We start from the raw sequence: 21056 nt of genomic DNA, 5'->3' as shown, positions 1-21056 counted from the left end.
GAGAATTTGGAATACGGGAATTGTCTCATCGCTCCAGAACAACGGGCAATCTAATCCAGTGGTTCTCAAACTTTTGTACTGGTGACTCCTTTCACACAGCAAGCCTCTGAGTATGACCCCCCTTATAAATTAAAAACACTTTTTTTAATATATTTAACACCATTACAAATGCTGGAGGCAAAGCGGGGTTTGGGCTGGAGGCTGACAGCTCGCGACCCCCCATGTAATAACCTCATGACCCCTTGAGGGGTCCTGACCCCCAGTTTGAGAACCCCTGATCTAATCTGTTTTCCTGTCACTCTGCTACACCACAACAAACCGGTGGTTCAAGCAGCCAGCCATCCTGCCTTCCTGACATGTCATAGCAAAATAATACGTCTGCAGGTGTTATTCTTATCTGCACATATCAGTACAATGGTTAGGGTTTTTCTTTTAAATGTTGCCCAGTTAGTCGCTCAATAATCTGCAAAACTGACAACCACAGGATAGCTCTTATGACAAAAAGATTTCTCATGCGTTTCTCATGCATGTAGAGTGTCTCCATGGCTACACGTGTTGTACAGGGGTAAAAAAGTGCTGAATGAATAGCAGAATCCTAGCCTTTGAGAGCAACAAATCTAAAGGCCCAAGTCAGTAAAACACAGTTCAGTAGGATACAGAACAAGATGGTGTGTAGCCATAGCTGGAATGCTTCATGGAATAGGTGGGGCTTTACTCAGGAGGTTTGAAAGAGATTACCTGGGGATCTGGCACTGTTCTCACATTATGGGAGTGTCCAGTTGGTCATCTCTGTTTTCAGTGCTCAGTAGAGCTGGTCAGAAAACTGATTTTCTTCTGTGGAAATCTTTTAACTGAAAAACTGAACATTTTTGGCCCAAGCCCCAAAGTTTTTGATAAATACTTGAAAATTTTCCATAGAAAATAGACACTTCTCAGTAAAAAAAACAACAACATTTAGCCAACAACCCAATTCTCCATCAAAAACCAATTTTGATGGAACATTTTTGACCAGCCCTATTGCTCAGTCTCTAGCCCTACTAGAAGATGTAGAGCCAGATTTTCAAAATGGCTCAGTTCCTGTGCAGGAGCTAAATTAAATGGCCAGATTTTTATAAGTGTGCAACACCCAGCCAGGGGCGCTGGAGCAATGTGTATAGTGGGGGTGCTGCAGCAGCACCCCCAGTACCCCAGTTGCAGCACCTAGGCACCCAGCAGCTCTCAGTGTTCTTGATGGGAATGTTTGGTTGGGTGCTGAGTTCTTCTGAACATCACACCTGTAACTAGACACCACACCTGTAACTAGAAGCAAAACGGGGCAGGATATGTCAATAGCATGGGACTGAAACCTGAATGATCACTCTGCCATACTGATTGAACTAATCTTTTGACACCAGCCATTAGTTATGATGCTGGATACAAGAAAAAGTGTCCTTGATGCCAGAAAATCTGTGTAAGGGAGAATTTAAAGTTACAGAACAAGCACAAAGGGGCTGTTATTTTTAAAATCTGGTCTCAGTTACATACAAAGGAGCTAGTCTAGAGGTTCGTTTGGGGTAACTGAAGGCAGAATCAAATTAATAGTGGCTGAATCAAGCATAATATCTAATGGTAAACTGGGGGTAGCAATAAAATATCTCAATGGCCTAGCTCCTGAAGGGCTAGAAGCTGCTTTCATTGACATTGGTAGAAATCCAGAATGCATTACTCTGAGTTCACACTGTAGTAAACGAGGGCCAAATCTGACCCAAAAGCATTGTTCCCACTGTTCTTCGGAGGGAGGTGAGTATCTTGTCTGTGCACATAAATCTTACTTAGTATGTTGGGCCTCTTAACAGAGCACAATGCTCGTAAATATCAACCCTTTCACTTCTACCATATCAACTAAAACTTCTGTGTCACGTGGAACATGATAGCCTTCTCCAATACAATATTTGCCAATTTAGCTGGAGCATACTAAATTGACAGAACTGGATCTATCTTAGGTACTTCTATGACAATCCCATTACTACCGCATCTGAGCACTCCATAGTCTTTGATTCACTTCTTCTCACAATACTTCCTGTCAAGAAGGGAAGTGCCATTAGCCATGTGGGAAACTGAGGCACAGAGCAATCCTGTGATGAGAGCTCAAGGAAGCCTGTGGCAATGCAGGGAACTGAACCTAGGTCTCCAAAATCTCAGACTCACACTAACCAGTGGCCCATTCTTCTTCTTTGACATGTGTTTTGCCTCAACCACTTGATACATGAGCTACCGCTGAAACAAATAAATTGCAAATGATAAAATGTTCTGCACTGAAATTCATCCATCCTGCTGCTTGCACGCTCCCAGATAAAGCCAAGAAGATTTAATTAACTCTCGACTGTGGTTAAAAACACACCGGCAAACTCTCGGAAAGGGAGGGTGGTTTTAGTTTTTGATGTGAGTGCTCTGCTACTTATAGGTTACTTTGAATGGCACTGCTGCACTGCATGGTGGAGTGTTACTTTTCATGTGGATATTTCTAAATGATGTCAAGGGTGCCGAGAGTGTATGGAGAGATGCCCTTTTTGGTGTGTGCTTATAAATGTAAATAAATATACTTGGACTGCACTGGATGCACTACCTATTTTCTACAAATAACACAATGGCTAAAAAGAGACCAGGTGGGTGAGGTAATATCTTTTACTGGACCAGCTTCTGTTGCTGAGAGCGATATTACCATCTTGTCTCTCTAATATCCTGAGACCGGCACGGCTACAACAATACTGCAGACAACAATGGCTATAGCCTATTTGGAGTAGTTTTTCTGTCCCATAATAGTTCTTCTCTGCTATGTGGGATGCAAGCATAGTGGGTGTTATGCGAACATCACTAGCACGTTTATGTGTGTTTGCACATTGCCTAGCACAATGCAACCCCAATCATGACTGGGACCTTTGGGTGCTGCCATAATAGAAATGTCTTAACCATAATCAGTTGTTGATTTTCCATCTCTGCGTATTCATACCCTCCACAACCAGAGAAATGGCTTATGAAGCTAGTTGCTGGCCAGCCATTCTCCAGTCTCCACTCATTATTGCTTGATGGAAAGCCATTTGCTCTCACGGTGAAGTGCCAGGAAGGGAAGGAATGCCCGCACATTTGCTGTTCAACTCCATGAGCGACAAATGGCACCCCATAGTAGTGGTGAATATTTAAAACTGGCTAGCTCTGCTACGGGGCTATGGTGCTGCAGAAGATGGGTGTCTGAATGAGGCATGATGACACCACGATACCAGCACTCCGTGGGCAGAATTCTATCAAGTGAGATGCTGGAAGTGCTCCGGCTCTTTTCAGCACCTGTAGAAAGTTCCCATATCACTAGCAACTGATGCCTTCGGGCGCCTTTCTCCTCCCCATGTACACCTGGACTGAAACGCATGGCTGCTGTGACACTATGAGAGGAACCATATTAATATGATTTAATCTGATGGCGTTTTAAAAAGGTGAACTTTTCAACACAGTCATCTGGCAGCAAGTTATGACAGAGCTATTCATCTGGCCAGGACATTCTTAGAATGCTAATGAGGGAATATTGCATTTTGTTCTGGGCACCACGTGACCAGAAAGCTATTGACAACCTGGAAGGAGTTCAGAGGCGAGCAAGAAAAGTAATCAGGAGGATGGAAGGTTTGATTTAAGAGGAATGATTACAAGAGCTAACTGTGTGTGCTTGGATAAATGACAGCTAAGGAGGGACATGACAACAGTCTACAAGTATCTGAATGGGATTAGCTCAGGAAGGGAAAGGAATTATTGAGACTATGTCTACACTAGGAGCTCCGGGTACGATTCTCTGCCTGAGGGGACAGACTTGTGCTAGACCTCATTGAGTTAGCCTATTAAAAATAGGAGCGTGGCTGTGGTCACATGGTCAATGCTGAGTGGTGGCTTGCACACAAACCTGCCTGAATCCCATGAGTACATACTTGGGGCGGCGATCCTGCGCCACTGCTTGCTGCCACCCATGTTACCATGGTTACACTGCTATTTGTAGCACATGAGCTTGAGGAGAGCTAGCGTGAGTATGTCAGTGTGAGCTGGGAATCACACCGCTAGCTCCAAGTGTAGCAGTAGCCGTAGTGTGGTACATGAGGCCTATAGCTGGGAAGACTGTGATGAAATTAAGTTAGGGAAAATTTAGGCTGAGGATGCCTGTATAATATAATGCCTAGAGATCTACAGTTCCTTCTCATCAGGGATTTTTATTCATTTCCCCCAGAGTTCAAGCTGATCGGATGGGTCCAGCTGCAAACGTCTCCTCTTCATGGGGAACAATCACCAAATGGGGGGAACAATCACCAAAGTCTTTTGGCCACTGATGTTACACAATGGCTTTTCTAGTGTCTATGGGCCTTCTTTTGTTGGGCAGGAAATGACACCTCTTGTGGAAAACTAGTATTTCACACTTAGTAATGCGTCTCTCCTGACTGTGTGTGTGTGTTGCAGTTTCAGAGCAAACATTTAATATAATCTCATAACGTGGGTCACAGACATTGTGAGATGAATGCATGCAGCATCCTACAAGCATTTCATAATCAGTAAACACATTTTTATAAATTTTCACAATACTAACGCACAGGCGTGCCAGACTGGTTTCCAGCTATGCATTCATCAGTGTTCAGTTGGGACTTACGGGCCTTGCCATGAGCTGGCACCTGGTCTGCCAGTGTCACACTGTATACTCCCCCTGAAGCTCTGGTACTGGCCACTGTCAGAGACAGGATACTGGGCTAGATGGATCATTGGGTCTGACCCAGTATGGAAGTTCTTATGTTCTTAATACCAGGGAAGATTTCTAGACAATTACATGTATTTAGGTGTGGAATACATGGTGGTAGTCCCATCTCTTGGAAATTTTACATTTAAACAGGTCTAAACACTAAGAAGTGTAGGGAACAATCCTGCATTGGCTTCCAAGGCAATGGGCTGGCTGAAGATTATTAGTCATGTTCCAGTAGCACCTAGAAGCCTCAACCAAGATCAAGGCCTTTTGTGTGAGGCAGTGGTCAATCATAAAGTAAAAGAGTCCACACCTTAATGAGCTTACAGCCTACGTAGATAAAATGATCAAAAGTAAGAGGGAAACCAAGGCGTAGAAAGGAAGTGACTCACCTCACTCACACCACAGGTTTGGAGCAGAATAGAATGCAGCTCTTTTGCCAACCACAGTACTGGGCCAGACTGCGTGTGGCTGTGCTAATGGGTGAGCTAACAGGGCTTTTCTAGTGTCCTGTTCTGTGAGGTTGGGATGCCACAGGCAGCATTGCTTGCGATCAGCGGGTGGCACTCTTCCCCTTGAGTCAGTACAGAACCAACGCCCTCACTCGCAAACACTACAGACAACAATTTCACTTCCTCACTTGGGCCCCGTATTGTACCTGTTTGTTTATTTGGTTCCCCCCTTGTCTTTTGTTTTCATCTCTGTCTTGTGATCATGCCTTTACACTCTTGCTTCAGATGCCTCTCTTCTGGCAGCCATGACCCTGAACTGGCCGTGTTTCTATTTACCAGCACAATTTTAATCTGTATGAAGATTGAGACACATGAATAGTTAAGAGCTGAATGTAATAGGGATATAGAAGATATACTGAGGTACAGCAGCGGGGGGTGGAGGGGGGAACAGGGCTGTGCAGGGTGGGAAGCATGGGGCCAGTCTGTTGTATGGTGGGACACAGGGAAGGAGTACAGCTCCCCAGGGGCCATGGAAGAAATCAGGGCTCTGCAGGTAGCAAAGGGATGATACATATTGACCACGAGAGCTATTAATGTGAATAACCACCAGCCTGGAGCCGTACTTCTTAAAAAAAACTGGGAAATTGCCTCCCAAACTCTTTAACAATTTAGGCTTTGATTACTTCGGGAAAGGTGGTTGAGTTCTGAAGTGGGCTTGGCAAACTAGCTAAGCCTGATCTAAACTCAACCGCTTTGCCAGCGTAGATGCAGGGTAGCACTTTTTGCTCAATTTTAGCAAGGTCAAGTTACAGGTTTTTGGTTTTTCCATTTTCCCCTCCTTTCTTCCACCCATCCCAACCCAAAAGGGGAGGAAAAAAGAAACAAAAAGAGAAAGGTGTTAATAAAAAGAAAAGGGGGGGGGGCAGGGAAACAAGTTGAAAACAATGACCATTTGTCGGATATCTGTACATAGAACCCCCAAACAGGCCTGAGTTTAAGGGCTTGTGAGGGTGGGGATCTGAGAGCAGAAGGGCGACTGATGAGTGGAATGTAGGTGGGGGTGTAGAATGACTCTGCTGCACATTTCTTTGGTTTTTAGGGTTTGTGTCAGTAAGATACAGTCTAGCAACTTTACCTCTCAGTTTAGAGTTTTCTGTGCAGGGATTTATTACTCAGTGGAAACCAGCTGTCCTGTGATTCACACACATCGCTTCAGCCATACCACATTTATCAAGATCCTCTAGGCTAGTGCTCAGTTTAGTGGTGACGTGCCCAGGGTCCTTAATTGCCATTTCCACTGCTGGGGCTGGATGCTAGTGAAGCTTCTTGACAGCTGAATTCAGGGATGCAGATGTCCTTTTGCACTCTGCCAGGATTTATGCTCTGAATGCTGCACTAAGGTTTTGCTGGAAAAAGCAGATATTGGAGGCAGAAAGCTGCCGAGCAACAGCCTCCCCAGTGATGCTTACAAAAGACATGAGAGCACCGACTGCACAGTGGGAGTCGTTGCCGTAAGCTTTGCATTCACCTCTGTTATTAACAATTTACATTTCTGCAGCACCTCTCAGCCAGAAGGATCCCAAAGCTTCCTACAGTCTACATGAAAGGCTAATTTCACCCTCCAGTAAATGCAGCCAACTCTGGGACAGAGCACAGTTGCTGCTTAACAGTGCGTAGCAACCCAAGCCCACAATTTGGAACAGGCAGTGAAGTGAAGATGCAGGATAATAACAATAATTAGCATGTACCATTTTCAGATCCTTATGCAAATATTAACTGGGGTGAATTCTGACTGTGTATTATGGCAGTACCTAGAGACGCTAGCTGAGACCAGAGCCCCATTGTGCTGTGAGCCGCCCATATGCTTAGTAAGACATAGTCCCTGCTCCTAAGAGCTTACAGCCTAAAGAGACAAGGCAGATACAGGTTGGGACAATGGAACTGTTATTAGTTCTGTTTTACAGATGAGGAACAGAGAGATGAATTGATTTACCCAACTTCCCACAGGAAATTTGTAGCGGGGTCAAAAAATGAACCCACATCATCTGAGTCTCAATCCACTGCCTTGATCACAAGACCTCCCTTTCTCCGGTTAAGTCATAATAATCCTCCCAACAGTCCTAGAATGTAAACAAACAACTACTGTGTCCCATTTTACAGAAGGAGAAACTGATGCTGTTTGGTTAATTACTGTATTTTCTGGCGTATAAGACTACTTTTTAACCCAGGAAAATCTTCTCAAAAGTCGGGGGTCGTCTTATACGCCGGGTGTCGTCTTATAGGGCGGGTGCTGAAACTTCCGAGCCGGACTGGAGAATCTGCGGTCGCCGCATATGGTGGGGGGGAGCTCAAAAACGGCCGCGGCCGCATCCCCGCCCGATGACGAGGTGAGGGGGCGCCTCACCGGGAAGGTGTAAGTGAAGGGCGGAGCAAGCTGCAGGCGTCCGGGACGCCCGGGGTATGGAAAAAAGAGATAGAGCGGCGCTGTGCCCAGAAAAACACGCCTCTTTCACCCGTCTGGCCCGCCCTTGTATCCTATTACCGTACCTCCTTCTCTGCCTCTCAGATCTCGCTCCTGAGGACTGCAGTGAAGCGGCGCAGGCGCGCATGTGCGAGATCTGAGAGGCAGAGAAGGAGGTAATAGGATACAAGGGCGGGCCAGACGGGTGAAAGAGGCGTGTTTGCGCTACCACTCTGATAGTCTTGGAGACAGGGAGGGCTGGGCAGGCAGGGAGAGCTGACCAATCCAAGCAGGCTTTGTATACAACAACCAGCCAATCGCCGGTAAGGTACATCGCTTGCCGTGATTGGCTGGTTGTTGTATACTGGGTACCACATACAGTACAGCACCAGTATCTGTACCTGTTCATACAGTATAGCACCAGTACATACAGTACAGTATACAAATGTCCAACAGTCAAAACCCCATCATGGCTCCACCAGCAAGAAGAAAGAAATATGAAGCCAGTTTCAAACTTAAAGTTGTAAACTTTGCCATGGAACATAATAACTGTGCTGCTGCAAGACAATATGGAGTAACAGAAAAGATGGTTCGGGACTGGAAAACAAATGAAAAAGCATTAAAGAGTATGCCAAGGGGTAAGTGTGCATTAAGAAGAGGCACTCCACATTGGCCAGAACTCGAAAAACATGTAGCAGACATGGTGAATGAGCATCGCCAAAACGGTTATGTAGTGACACGAAATAAAATACATTTGTTTGCACTTCAGTGGGCCAAATCTAACCCAGATCACAGCAACAGATTTAAGGCCACTGTATCCTGGTGTACTAGATTCATGGGAAGGCATAATATGGTACTGAGGCAAAAGATGAAAATTGCCCCAAAATAACCTGCAGATCTTGATAGCAAAGTAAATAGTTTCCATCGATAAGTAATACAACAGCGCACTAAACATGGCTATGCGTTAAGTAGTATTGGAAATATGGATGAAATTCCAATGAATTTTGATATGGTTGGAAATAAAACTGTCCATCAAAAAGGTGAAAAAACAATTTTAATTAAAACAACAGGACATGAGAAGTCCAGTTTTACAGTGGTACTAGGATGCACAGCTGATGGCGCCAAACTGAGACCAATGATTATTTTTAAAAGAAAAACAATGCCGAAATTCAAGTTCCCTGTTGGTTGTTTTGTACATGTGAATGAAAAAGGCTGGATGGATGAAGAAGGGGTAAAGCTATGGCTTGATAATGTATGGAGCAGGCGACCAGGTGGACTTATTCAAAAATGTAGTCTACTGGTGTGGGATATGTTCAGGGCTCATTTAACTCCCAGCACCAAGCAAATGCTTGCAAGACTAAACACAGATGCGGCAGTTATTCCTGCAGGATTGACATCGTTGGTACAGCCACTGGATGTGTGCCTAAACAAGCCATTTAAAGATCGCATTCAAGAACAGTGGAATGAATGGATGGTTAGCGGCGAAAAGTCATTCACAAAAGGAGGAAACATGCGTGCTCCACAGTTGGATGTTTTGTGCAAGTTTGTCATAAAAGCCTGGAATGATATTGATGCAGAAACAGTAATCAAGTCTTTCAAGAAGTGTGGCATATCAAATTCATTAGATGGTATGGAGGACGACTACTTGTGGCAAGATGAAGAGGAAGCCGAAGCTGAGACCACACCATCTGATATGGAATTCGATCCATACGATGACTGCCTTACAAATGTATCACAAGATATCATTGATGTACTTATGATATCAGATGACGAACAGGAGGATTTTGAAGGCTTTTAAAGGGAAACTGTCACGCCAGCAAAACCTGTAAAAATACCGTAGCTTGCAGTTATGATGGGCGTTGCTAACTCGCCAGGGATTTGCCCAGCACTTGCTCTCTCTCTCTTGTTTGTTATCTTCCTCCTATCATCATCAGTTCCAGTTTGGTTGACAGCTTAGAAAACAAACAGCATGGCAGCTCCCAGGGGTTTATTGTCTTATCCTTCCTTTCAGCTTTAGAGTGAATTAGGAAAAGTTTAATCCACTTGCACTGTTTTATGTTTACATGTTTGATGACAAACAGCCTTATGTTTATAAGTGACAGTTTTCCTGCTAAGTACCTGCATGTCATAAGCATTTGAATTAAAATTACCATATTGAAATCAAATCTGATGTTTTTTAAAATTTTTTTTGGTGTGCGTTGGAAGAGGGGTAGTCTTATACGGCGAGTATATCCCAAACTCTATATTTTAACTGGAAAAGTTGGGGGTCGTCTTATATGCCCAGTCGTCTTATACGCCGGAAAATACGGTACTATGATCTGTATTGCAGTAGCACCTAGGAACTCCAGTCAAGGATCAATGCCTCATTGTGCTAGGCACTGTATAGAGCCTACCAGAGTCGGGCTCTCCCTGATCCTTGACTGGAAGTTTTAAGTAACTTGCCCAAGGCCACATAGCAAATTAGTTGCAGGACTGGGATTAGAATTCAGGCGTTCCTCGCTCTTCACCCCTAGCACACTCCATTAGATGATAGCCAAAAGAAACTTCAGGCTGACTTTAGGTGTGCAGAATGTAATTACTTAAATTGGAATTTACCCAGTAGCTGGCGTAAATAGCCATTTCCTTACTGAATTTTCTTAAAGGAAGTGATCTTGTTCTGTTCACCTGTTATTTCCTTCTTTCCCCTGGTGAGAGTAACCCCCTGTAAGTGACTCCTATTAGCACAGGGGGCTGTCTCTCCTTTATTTCAGCCCTCCCAGCAGTGCCGGCTCCGATCTCAGCGGCTGGAATGTATGCAGCACTTCAGCATTAGTAACTGCAGAGGTCATGTATGCGCTTGCTGGAAACTGCTGACTGAGTCACTAAAATATGTATGGGTTTCCTCTGTTGAAAACATTAATGTGGAGATTCATCATAAAGTGCAAAAAAAAAAAAAAATGCCAAGCTGGGGAAATAACGGTGGCTCCCAGTGTGGAAAAGGCAAGCAATCAATCTGTGGAGATTGATTGATGAGGAAAAATGAAAAAGAAGAAATCTGCATGGCTCTGTTAAATGATGACAACTAAGATGGGACAAGGAGGGTGAGGCCTTATTCAGAATGGTACAAGGGGCATAGCTAGGAGCGATGGGATGAAAGTGAGCCAAGGAAAATGTAGGCGGAATGTAACAGGAACATTCCTGACCAGGAGATCTGTCTAGTTATATTAAACTATGTAGCTCCTCCACACCCATCGCTGCAATAACTGAGCAGTGCAATTGTCTCCAAAAGGAAGTGGTAGACGCCCCATCACTTTGGATCATTTAGAATTGGACTGGGCAAAACACCTAGGGCTAGATTGTGCCTTGGTTTGCATAGCCATGTGGGGGTGTGAAGAGAAGTTAGATCTGCTGCTCACGGGCTACCTGGACCTAGGACCCAGATGGTCAAGAGTAAGTGGGGACACTTTGCACTCACTACTCTGCCCTGGAGCAGGTGAGTGGTGGGTGGGCAGGTAGTCAGCAGAGCCCTGGCTCTATCCCACAATGGGCCAGCCAGTTAGTGACCACTTGGTGACCAGACAGCAAGTGTGAAAAATCAGGATGGGGGTGGGGGGTAATAAGCTTCTATATAAGAAAAAGCCTCAAATATTGGGACTGTCCCTATAAAATCGGGACATCTGGTCACCCTACAGCCAGTGCAGCTGACCAGGGGTGTCTCATGTGCTGCTGGCACAGGCTAGCACAAATAATTACCCCCTCAGTGCAGGGAGGGCTTGTACCTCCTACGTCTACACTGCATGCTTCTTTCTGCAGTGGATAGGGTATGTCTAGCTATAGGTAGCAGTGAAAAGCAAGCTGCGTCCACACTGCAGTGTTCCCCTTCTGTCTCTTCCCTGCCAGGGTCTCCCCCTGCTGCCTGAGCCTTTCTCTGATGCCTTCCCCCTACCAGAGTCTTTCCCTGCAGTGGGGAAGGCTCCAGCGATGGGGAGCTGCCCGAGTCTTTACCCTCTGCCTCCTCGCTGCCAGAGCCGTCCCCTGCTGCTGGAGTCTTTCCTGGATGCCTTCCCCCTGCTAGAGTCTTTCCCCACTGCTGGAGTCTTTTCCTGCAGCCGGGAAAGGCTCCAGCAGTTGGGAGGCAGTGGGACACTACATGGCTAAAACTAGCCGTGCACATGGGGAGGCACGGCTTGGGTGAGTAGAGAGTCATATTTGTAAGGTACGTATTCAGATACATACCCGCACCCCCAGTCTGTGCTCTATTCACCATGTCTCGCTGTCTACACTGCTACTTAACCCCGTGTTAGGGTGGCCAGCGGAGTATCTACTCTACACACCACTGAAAGAAGCATGCAGTGTAGAGGAAGCCTTTGGTGCACAAATCCTTCCCTGGGCAGCTACATGCTACCCCGTCACACAGGGCTTGCGGCAAAGCTATAATTTAGCCCATAGGAATGTAGAGGGGTCAAAAGTGGAAGTTATTATCTCTAACCAGCAGAATCTGGGGTATCTGACAGGTGTGAGAAGTTCATGTTAGAGGGGCAGGGGTGAATTTGGGGTTTGTTACCCTACAGTCCTGCCACTCACTGTGTCCTCCTTATACGTTCCAATTTCCCTGTCACAGCAATTTGGAACCAACCCCACAGTTAAGGTGACCAGATGTCCCGATTTTATAGGGACAGTCCCGATTTTTGGGTCTTTTTCTTATATTGGCTCCTATTACCCCCCACTCCCTGTCCTGATTTTTCACACTTGCTGTCTGGTCACCCTACCCACAGTCTCTCTCCTTATCCGTAGCCAGGAGTTCCTGCACCCTCCCTTGTTACCTGTCCCAAACAAAAGGAGAGAGCCCCAGTTTTCTTGCAAGAGTTTGGTCAACATTCCTTACCATAATGTAACTACAACAATCATTTCTGATTGGCCACGTGAAATAGGCTTGCAACATCAACTAGTTGACAACCAGAAAAAATAGAATGGCCCCGCTTGTGATCTAAGTCACATGAGTGTAAATCAGCAGAAATGTCACAGAAGTCAGTGGAGTTACATCAAAGTAAAACTAGCGTGAAAGAAGAATCAGCCTCCCTCCCCCCAATTTAACAATATTTTTGTTATTAAAGTGAAGCATTCAGGGGATTGTACAGCATAGTTAAGAACATAGCAAAATACCCTAAAACATGAGGGCCAAATTCTACTCTCCGATGCACCTGTATGACCCCATTCAACGTCGAACAAACAGTACAAACCATGAGGTTATCATTCCTTATTTAGATTTTGCTGCTGTTTGCCAGTGGCCCTGAACCAACACCTGTGTGTTGCTTAGGACAAAGTCAAGTACAGCCTCTTCTCATATGTGCTATTCAAAGAAAGCTTGGTAACTCTTTTGCGAAACACTAGCAAAAAGCTGCAGAAAGCTGTTCTTAGAGCAATTTCAGCTTGGCTGAAAGCAGACAGCCCAAGACTGTCCAGCTATTATGAGATTTCAGAATCAAAGAGGTTTGCATAAGCATTCAGGCTTTGGATGCACCTCTGAACCAAACTGAACTTCCTGATGATAGCTCATTGCTACAGATTACACTGTAACTTTAATAAACGTCGTCTGATCACTGTTAAAAGGGACACTGTTGAAGCTCAGTTGTAGATCTAAACTCTGCTCTCAGTTATACCCGCAGAGTCATTTGGGTTGCATGGGGGTCAATTGGTGGAAGAAATGGAAAAAGGACTCTGTAAAAATGGAATGATGAAGTCCCAGATCTATTCTCTCTCAAAGATTCCCCCTCTAATGGGCTCTGTTTGAGTCAAAAGCTGTTTATTTGATTGTTTCTGAATGGCAGCACTGAGGCTTGACCCGACCACAAACCAGAACAGAATTCAGCCCCCTTTCCCACAGCTGTATTATGCGGCTCCTCTGGGCTAGTTGGAGTATATCACGCTAGGGCTCTGCTCTCTGCACTGGCTCCCCTTTGAGCACAGTGAAATCCAAGGTCTTTTCCCTCATTGTTGTGTCTTTACTCTTTACACAACAGTAAGGATATGCGATAACCAAATGGATGCAGCTGGGTTCCAGATAGCCTCGTTTACTATGTAGAACACACAAGGCTTAGTTACATTGCTGCTCCATTAGGTTCTCATGGCTTCAGCAACAGAATATCGGGCTAGAGGGCTCCCAAATTATTTAAAGGGATACTACCCACTTTCTATACATTACATTAATATTCAAAACCCGTCAGGGGTCTGACCTTAGATAGCTGTGAGATCACCACTCCCTTCCTAACCATGACCGCCCAACCCCTCCCCCCACTCCCATAACAGCACCATTCCATGGTAACAATGACGTGGTGGACCACTAGGGGGAGCCCTGTGAGTGCAGGAGATGGAACTTTCACTAGGGCACTATTCTGAGTGAGGGATAAGGGTGGAGATAAAACTTCAGGGCTTTCAGAACTAAATGCAAAGCTCTTTTCTTCCACTTAGCTTCCCCTCCATAATTTTTTCCCAGTTAAAAGGGGGATAAAACTCCTCACACCCTCTAACCAGAACAAGAATTTCTCCCAACTACAAGCAAAGAGAGAAACTTACTTCACTTGGTTATAAAAACTCCTGAGGTGCTCAGCTGCTTGTGGTGATGGGGGCAGTATACAAAGCTAGATAATGAGCCCATGTTTGGTCAGTACCGTGTGCCAATGTGACTTGAAGCGGCACAGGGACTCATGGAGAGGCTGATGATATCTGAAAGTGGGAAGGCAAAACTGACCCACAAAACTGTGATTGGAGGCAGTTTACAGCATCGGGTAAAGATCAAGCTGTACCAGGGCAGGCAAAGCTCTGAGGAGCCTCCAATCTAGGCACCAGATATGTGGAGTAAGGGGCTATTTCTACATGGTCAGGTTTCTGAGATCGCTACACTCAGGCTGGAATATTCGAAGGAGGCTAAGGGTATGTCTACACTGCACAGAAAATCCTGCGGTGCCAAGTCTCAGAGCCTGGGTCAATTGACTCAGGCTCATGGAGCTCGGGCTCAGCCCAGTGGGTTTGCAATGTAGACATACATTACATGAATTGGCAGCCCAAATCCCACATGGGAATTGGGTGCCTCGTTCCCTCAGTCAGGCTCCTTTGAAAATCCCAGCCTAGATAGTAGCTGAAGGATTCATACACTTGATTCTTTGTGATTCCTTAGAAGCTTGAAAAGAACAATGTGACCCTACTTTTGGTTTGTCCTTTTCATTTGGAGAAAGAAATTAACTGGAGCTCCCTCTACTGACTGGATAGTTGCCTTGACTGAGCAAAACCAATGCAAGGTCCTGTTGCCTTAATGGGGGCGAGTCCATGTCAAGGCATGCACACTGATTTCTATGTGACAGGGAGCCAGAGGCCATGTGTGGCTGTTCAGCAAGAGGAAGCTAGATATGAAAAAACACAGTCCATTTCCATTTACTTTAATTCAATGAGACTTTATTGGCAGCACAAGCTATACAAGTGTAGGCAAAGGGTAAGGAAAAGACAGACCCCTGGGGTATCTGTCGAGGACAGGTACAACCCACCCAGGATAGCTTACACACTGTGTCTGGGGTTTGAGCCCCTTTTGTCATTAGTGCCCACTCCTGATCTGGAGGCATGATGCCATGTTTGGCATCTTTCTCCTATCTCCCAGGGTCAGGCACTGTTTTTTCTAATAACTTTTTGGTGATCACTCTTCTTTTAAGATTCCTGATAACTGGAGGGAATTCCTCCTATTAGGGACACTGGAGTAGAAAGTGTCTCTTTCTCTACATTGGCTGCACAGTCTCTCCTCTGTGCTCTGTACCTGCCAGTTTTCACCTCAGCATCTACAGATACTTACAATCTGTGGGTTGTTCTGCAAAAGATATTAATAGTTTGAAGGCAGGTCAAATTTTTGTGCCTACACTATTTACCAAATCCTCTTAAGGCTATGTCTACACTTGGAGCTAGGACTGTGATTCTCAGCTCATGTAAATCTTGCATTAGTTCTCATCAAAGCTAGCACGCTAAAAATAGTAGTGTATTCAATTGTACTGTATTACAAGCAGTAGTGAACAGTGGCACAAGCTAGCCACCCTGAGTACATGTCCAAGGAGTCCAGCTCTAAGTGTAGACGTGGCTTAAATGCACTCTGCTCTGCCTTTTATGCCTTTGCTTCTCTCTCTGTGTGTGTGATTAAACTCCACAGGCATTTTTAGTACTCAGGAAAGTGAAAGACATTTTAACAGCTAAAAGTGAACAGATTTTGAATTCCACCAAACCAGGACACTTTTCTTAAGATTGTCATGATTGGGGTGGGAGCCCTGGTGGCAGGAGGGAGGGATTGGCAATTATGGGGGAGTCAGATGGTGGATCTGTCCCTGAGCCATGGGAAATAAGGGGACGTGTGACGAGGTGAACGGAGGTCGTGGTTTTGAGGCGATGTGTCATAGAGGAGTGGAAGGAGGAGGGGAAGGTGACTAGGGTGGCTGTGTGGGTGTAAGATGGTTGTTTTAAGGTGATGGAGTAGCTTGGGGAGGGGAGTGTGCATCTGGAGGTGAGAGAGAATGTCATGGGGGGAGAGGGGTGATGTGAAGGGGTGGGAGACGAATGGCTGGGGGAACAGGTTTTTGGAGGTGGAAGGGTGATGTGACTCAGGGTGGGGAGGAATGCTTAGGTGGAAGTGGGGTGAGGTGGAAGGGATGTGTCCAAAATATAACAACTAGTTAAGTGTTGTTAAATTAAGTGATGAGACCCTAATAATAACAATAAGACATGCTAGGGTGGGCATGAGGCAGTTACTTGGGCACTTCATAGATGGCTACAGGCATTTGACCTCACCTAGCTGGTCGTTGTCTGCCAGGAAACATCCCCCCTCGTTGACCATTATTGCTTAAATATCCTACAGCCTGTGAAGATGGCACCATGTAGAAATGCCCAAGGACTCGAGCAAAGCTGAAGAATGCGTGACACAGCAATGGTGGTGCACCTCAGCCTGAGCTGCAAGCTACCTGCCATGGCATTGCAGGCTGGGCATCTCTGAAAATGTTGACTCGGAGCTAAGCGCACGGCTTGCTCACAGCACCAGGTAAAGATTGTGTGTTCCTGACTCAGGAGAAGAGCTCTGTGTCAGCTCAAATGCTTGTCTCTCTTGCCAACAGAAGTTGGTTCCATACACGATATGACCTCACCCACCTTGTCTCTCAGAGTGGGATAGGCAGGCCTGCCTTGAAGAAGCGTGACTTGCGTTATCTCATCCAACACGGTGAACTGAACGAGGGACCTCCTGAGCTAAAAAATGAGCCTCTGCAGCTTGAACTAAAGGACCACTTCTTGTAGCTGACTGCTGCAACAGACACATTGCCCGTGGGTTGGCTATGCAGGGAGACAGATAACACACTTTGATGGTTGGCGTACAGCTCTATTGCTCTTCGTGCCTGCCAGTGGTAGCTCCTGCAGCTCCTGCAAAGGCTGTGTGGGTGTGCTGGGGTAGGGACAGGATGTCCACTTGCACTTGGGAGAGGTCTTCTTACAAGTAGCCAGGCTTTCAGGAATGATCCTGCAGGTGAGTGTGGAGCCTCTTTCATAGCTAGGTTGTTGGAACACAGGTCATTGATGAATGAGGAAATGCCAGGGTGTCTAATGACAGCCTAACAAAACAGTGAGGTATCGGATCAGCCAAAGGACAGCTTAAAGCATTGCAATTTAATGGTGAGCCAAGTATTGAAATAACACCAACTGCTGCATCCTGGTCAAGCCTACACCCCCCTCCTCCATGCATATTATATCACTGCTGTGGGGATGTGACAAACACAGCTTACTATCCAAATCCAGCAGCAAAAAATTCCATGGGCCTCACGTCTTGGTCAACAAGCACTAAAACAACTTTTAGTGCCTGAAAGGCAAGTAGCTGAATATTGATCAATTGAGCCTTTTGCCCAGGATGGATTAAAGTGAAATGTGGTATGGATCAATCAGAAATTCTGGGCCCCCCACACCATGCTGGGCTTGAGTTACCGCTGGAAGATAATTTCCAACCAGGGTCAGGGAACAGCCAGTTTCCCCAGGGTCCCAGAGAGACTCCTGACAAGAACCTATGGCACATGGTGTACGATGCTCAGGAAGACATGTAGCCCAGGTGCCGTAGACACAGGACCTGGGCAAACACAAATTGAGGCAGAATAGCAAGTTGAGTTACAGCGAAGGGCTCAGTTTCATTGCTGTGTGCATGAGGAGGCCCAGGCACATCCTGCCTATATAAGGAGGCCAGACTGCTCAGAGGAGCTAACCCAGACCATTAGGGGAACAGCTTATTGAAACTGGAGGGAAGGGTGTGCTTGCCCTATCCTCTCTATCAACAGCTCCTGGTGGGCCCTCATCATGTCAGGGAAATGACTACTTCTCTGTTTCTATTGCATCTCGCCTGGCCTCAGCCCTGTGTGTAGAGTGCTTGCCGGGCTGGGAACCTACAGCTCTCCTGCATAGGGCAGGCAGAACTCCTCTGATCGCTGCCTTTAAGAATCTGGGCTAGGAGAAGAGAAGTGGCAAGAGATGAGCAGGAAGGAACATCTCTTGTTTTTTATGGAAGCCAAGTTGCTGCTCCAAGCCCCGTTCTGTCCCCCACCAAGTAGCCTGTTAGTCTCCTTCCAGCCCATTGGCTCCCCCTGTAGAGGAATGATGAGATTCACTTTTCCAACCCTCTGTAACCCCGGCAATGCCAAGCCTAGAACCATCCTGGTGAAATGGAGAGTGAGACTTCTGAGGCAGGAGAGGCACCACCCTCTGAACTCCATCTCTGCCGAAATCTCTATTCTCCGGAACGATATTATTCACACACATAGCTCGGAGACAGTATTGTTCGGCTGCACTTTGAGCTATAGTTCGCATGAACGACGCTGAACAAAATCAAATTGTAGCAACCTTTCGCTAACAGGTGCTTATATCCGTCTTCAAAACTGAACTGAGAGTGATCCCAGGAATTACAGCCAGGCAACCAACTGACAGAGGGCCAAATCCTGAGAGCAGCCGAGCACCTACGAGCCCACATGTAGCTGACATCCCTTTCCCACCTGGTCCCTCCCACTTACCCCTCTACACCCAATTGGACAGATTAGAAGCAGAGAGGCTTTCTTGGCCCCGCCCCCCCAGGAAAACCAGCAAGCTACCAGACCACAGACAGGAGACCCCTGTAATTCTTCCACCTTATAGTTCAGCAGCCTTCTGCACTGCTCTCTCAGAACAAAGAGAGGTTAATGGTGCACAGCCCCACGAATCAACAATCCAGGGTCTGCTTGGTGGTATTCACTCCATGCAGTCGTTATCTGGAGAAGGAAATAGACAGTGAGCTGGGGAATTTTGCTCATTACAGTAATTTGTTTCAGTTAGCGAAAGCTGTGGATGATTGTTAGAAATTCCAGATGGACTTAAACATCTTGATGGTTTGGCAGGGCAATGTCAGATGAAATTTTACATAGAGAAGGCTCCAATAATGCCCGTTGGCAAAGGTAATCTAAGTTTCTCTACACCTGGACTGGCAGGATCCTCTAAAGGCAAAGGGTTAGGATGGAGTCATTGCAGGCAGCTTAATGACCTGTATAACTGCAGTTTCAAAACAGAAACTAGGGTGCTTGGCTGCTTTAAAATAGGGATAGAGATTAACACTGAGCAAATACACTGATGCTTAGATATGACAGTGGAAAACCTGGGAGATAAATGAGAATACACAATGCATAATTAATACTGTCACTATTGTCTGAGCAGGGAGGGCTATAGCTCAATGGTTTGAGCATTAGCCTACTTAAACTCCAGGGTTGTGGGTTCAATCCTTGAGGGGGCCACTTAGGGATCTGGGGCAAAATCAGTACTTGGTCCTGCTAGTGAAGGCAGGGGGCTGGACTCAATGACCTTTCACGGGTCCCTTCCAGCTCTGTGAGATAGGTATATCTCCATATATTATTGTGTCCAAGAGCTTAGAACGATTCAGAAAAGGGTTATTCGTCTGTATGGATAATAAGAACATCCAGAATTGCATGACACAGGATGCATATGTATAAGATTATGATGTCCGCCTGCTTCAGGGCATAAGATGACCCATGTCTGAGGTAAGAAAAAAAGGTTCCTTAGAGACAAGCTATTCCATTACAGGTATTTTTACACCTTCATCTGACATCTCTTGTACTGGCCATCATCAGAGACAGGATACTGGACTGGATGGATCACTGGTCTGATCCAATATAGTGAATATCTTTGTTTCTACACACGTATTATGATGACATATTAAACATAGCTGACCTGCCATGTTAATGACATTGCCATCCTTTGGAGCCTGGACGCAATTCCAATTTTTTTTACTTAAGACAGGTATAGTGGAGACCAAAGAAGTTCAGAGAAGGACAACACAGCTGATGGTTAGAGGATTAGATGGGGCTGATATACGAACTGGATTATTTAGTTTTTAAAGGAAAAGAGTGAGAAGGGTCTTGGTTAAATTATTCAAATCAGTGAAAGTGACAATGAAAACTGATCAGTCTGCTCAATAGAATGAAAACAAGGGGAATGTTGAACGCATTAAAGGGCAGTATAGTGAGAAACATGTTGACAGAGGAGATGGGCCTCAGTCATGAAGTTCAGGGTTTGTTTGGATCTCAGGTTTTGGCATGGCTCATTTTAGAGGTGGAGGCCAGTTGGGAAGTTTGGATCCAGGTAAGTGGGTGTTCAAATTTGTGAAGTTTTGGATTGGGTCCAACTCTCTTAAGAGGAAGATATTTCATTACACGGTGTGTAGTCAGCCTGTGGAATGCATAACTGCAGGCAATCAGAGTCAAACACGCTGGGTAGATTTTTAAAAAGGTTTGGATATTTTATTGCCACTAATAATTCCTGTAGCGCTGCAGTCTAAGGCCAGGTCTACACTACACGCTTTTGCCAGCATAGCTGTGTGATCTGGGACAGACATAGCTGAGCTGGCAAAAACCTGTAGTGTAGGTACAGCTATTCTGGCAAAACTGCGCTTTTACTGGTATATCTTATTTTGCTTGAGGGGGTTGGAATAAACTATGCCAGCAAAAAACATAGATTTTGCTTGTATAATCTGTGGCCATGCTAAGAGCGCCCTGCTGGTAGAGTGTACCAGTACAACTACACCAGCAACATGCTCCTAATGTAGACCTAGCCTAAGGCCGTGATAAGGGCACTCAAACCTCTGACTCCAGAGCACAGACTGATTACCTGCAAGAATCAGGAAGCAATTCTCCCTCCCTGCCCCCATCCCCAACCCAATCCCACCACACACACTCCACCAAACAACATTGGCTAGGTGTATTATGGGGAGGTGGGGGACTTCTACTTTCTTCTGATGCCTCAGGTGTTGGCTAGTGCTAGAGGCAAGAACCACATCAGATGGACTAATCCACTGGGGAGGACCCTATGTTCCTGTATTTTCATG

At 45.8% G+C, this 21056-nt stretch overlaps 1 protein-coding gene across 1 annotated transcript in view; it reads left to right on the top strand.

The window, feature by feature from the left end:
- The window catches only part of LOC128845599 (monocyte chemotactic protein 1B-like), an 88145-nt gene that overhangs the window by 7796 nt on the left and 59293 nt on the right, over window positions 1-21056 (top strand). Inside the window, exon 2 of the mRNA XM_054044433.1 lies at window positions 16521-16700. The gene's annotated coding sequence lies outside the window, so the exon portion shown is untranslated. The remainder of the gene's footprint in view (window positions 1-16520; window positions 16701-21056) is intronic.

The sequence above is a fragment of the Malaclemys terrapin genome, chromosome 1 (assembly GCF_027887155.1).
Source record: "Malaclemys terrapin pileata isolate rMalTer1 chromosome 1, rMalTer1.hap1, whole genome shotgun sequence".
In the NCBI taxonomy this organism is placed as follows: Eukaryota; Metazoa; Chordata; order Testudines; family Emydidae; genus Malaclemys; species Malaclemys terrapin.
The sequence above is the reverse complement of the archived record's forward strand: the minus strand, read 5'-3'. Positions and strand labels throughout refer to the sequence as shown.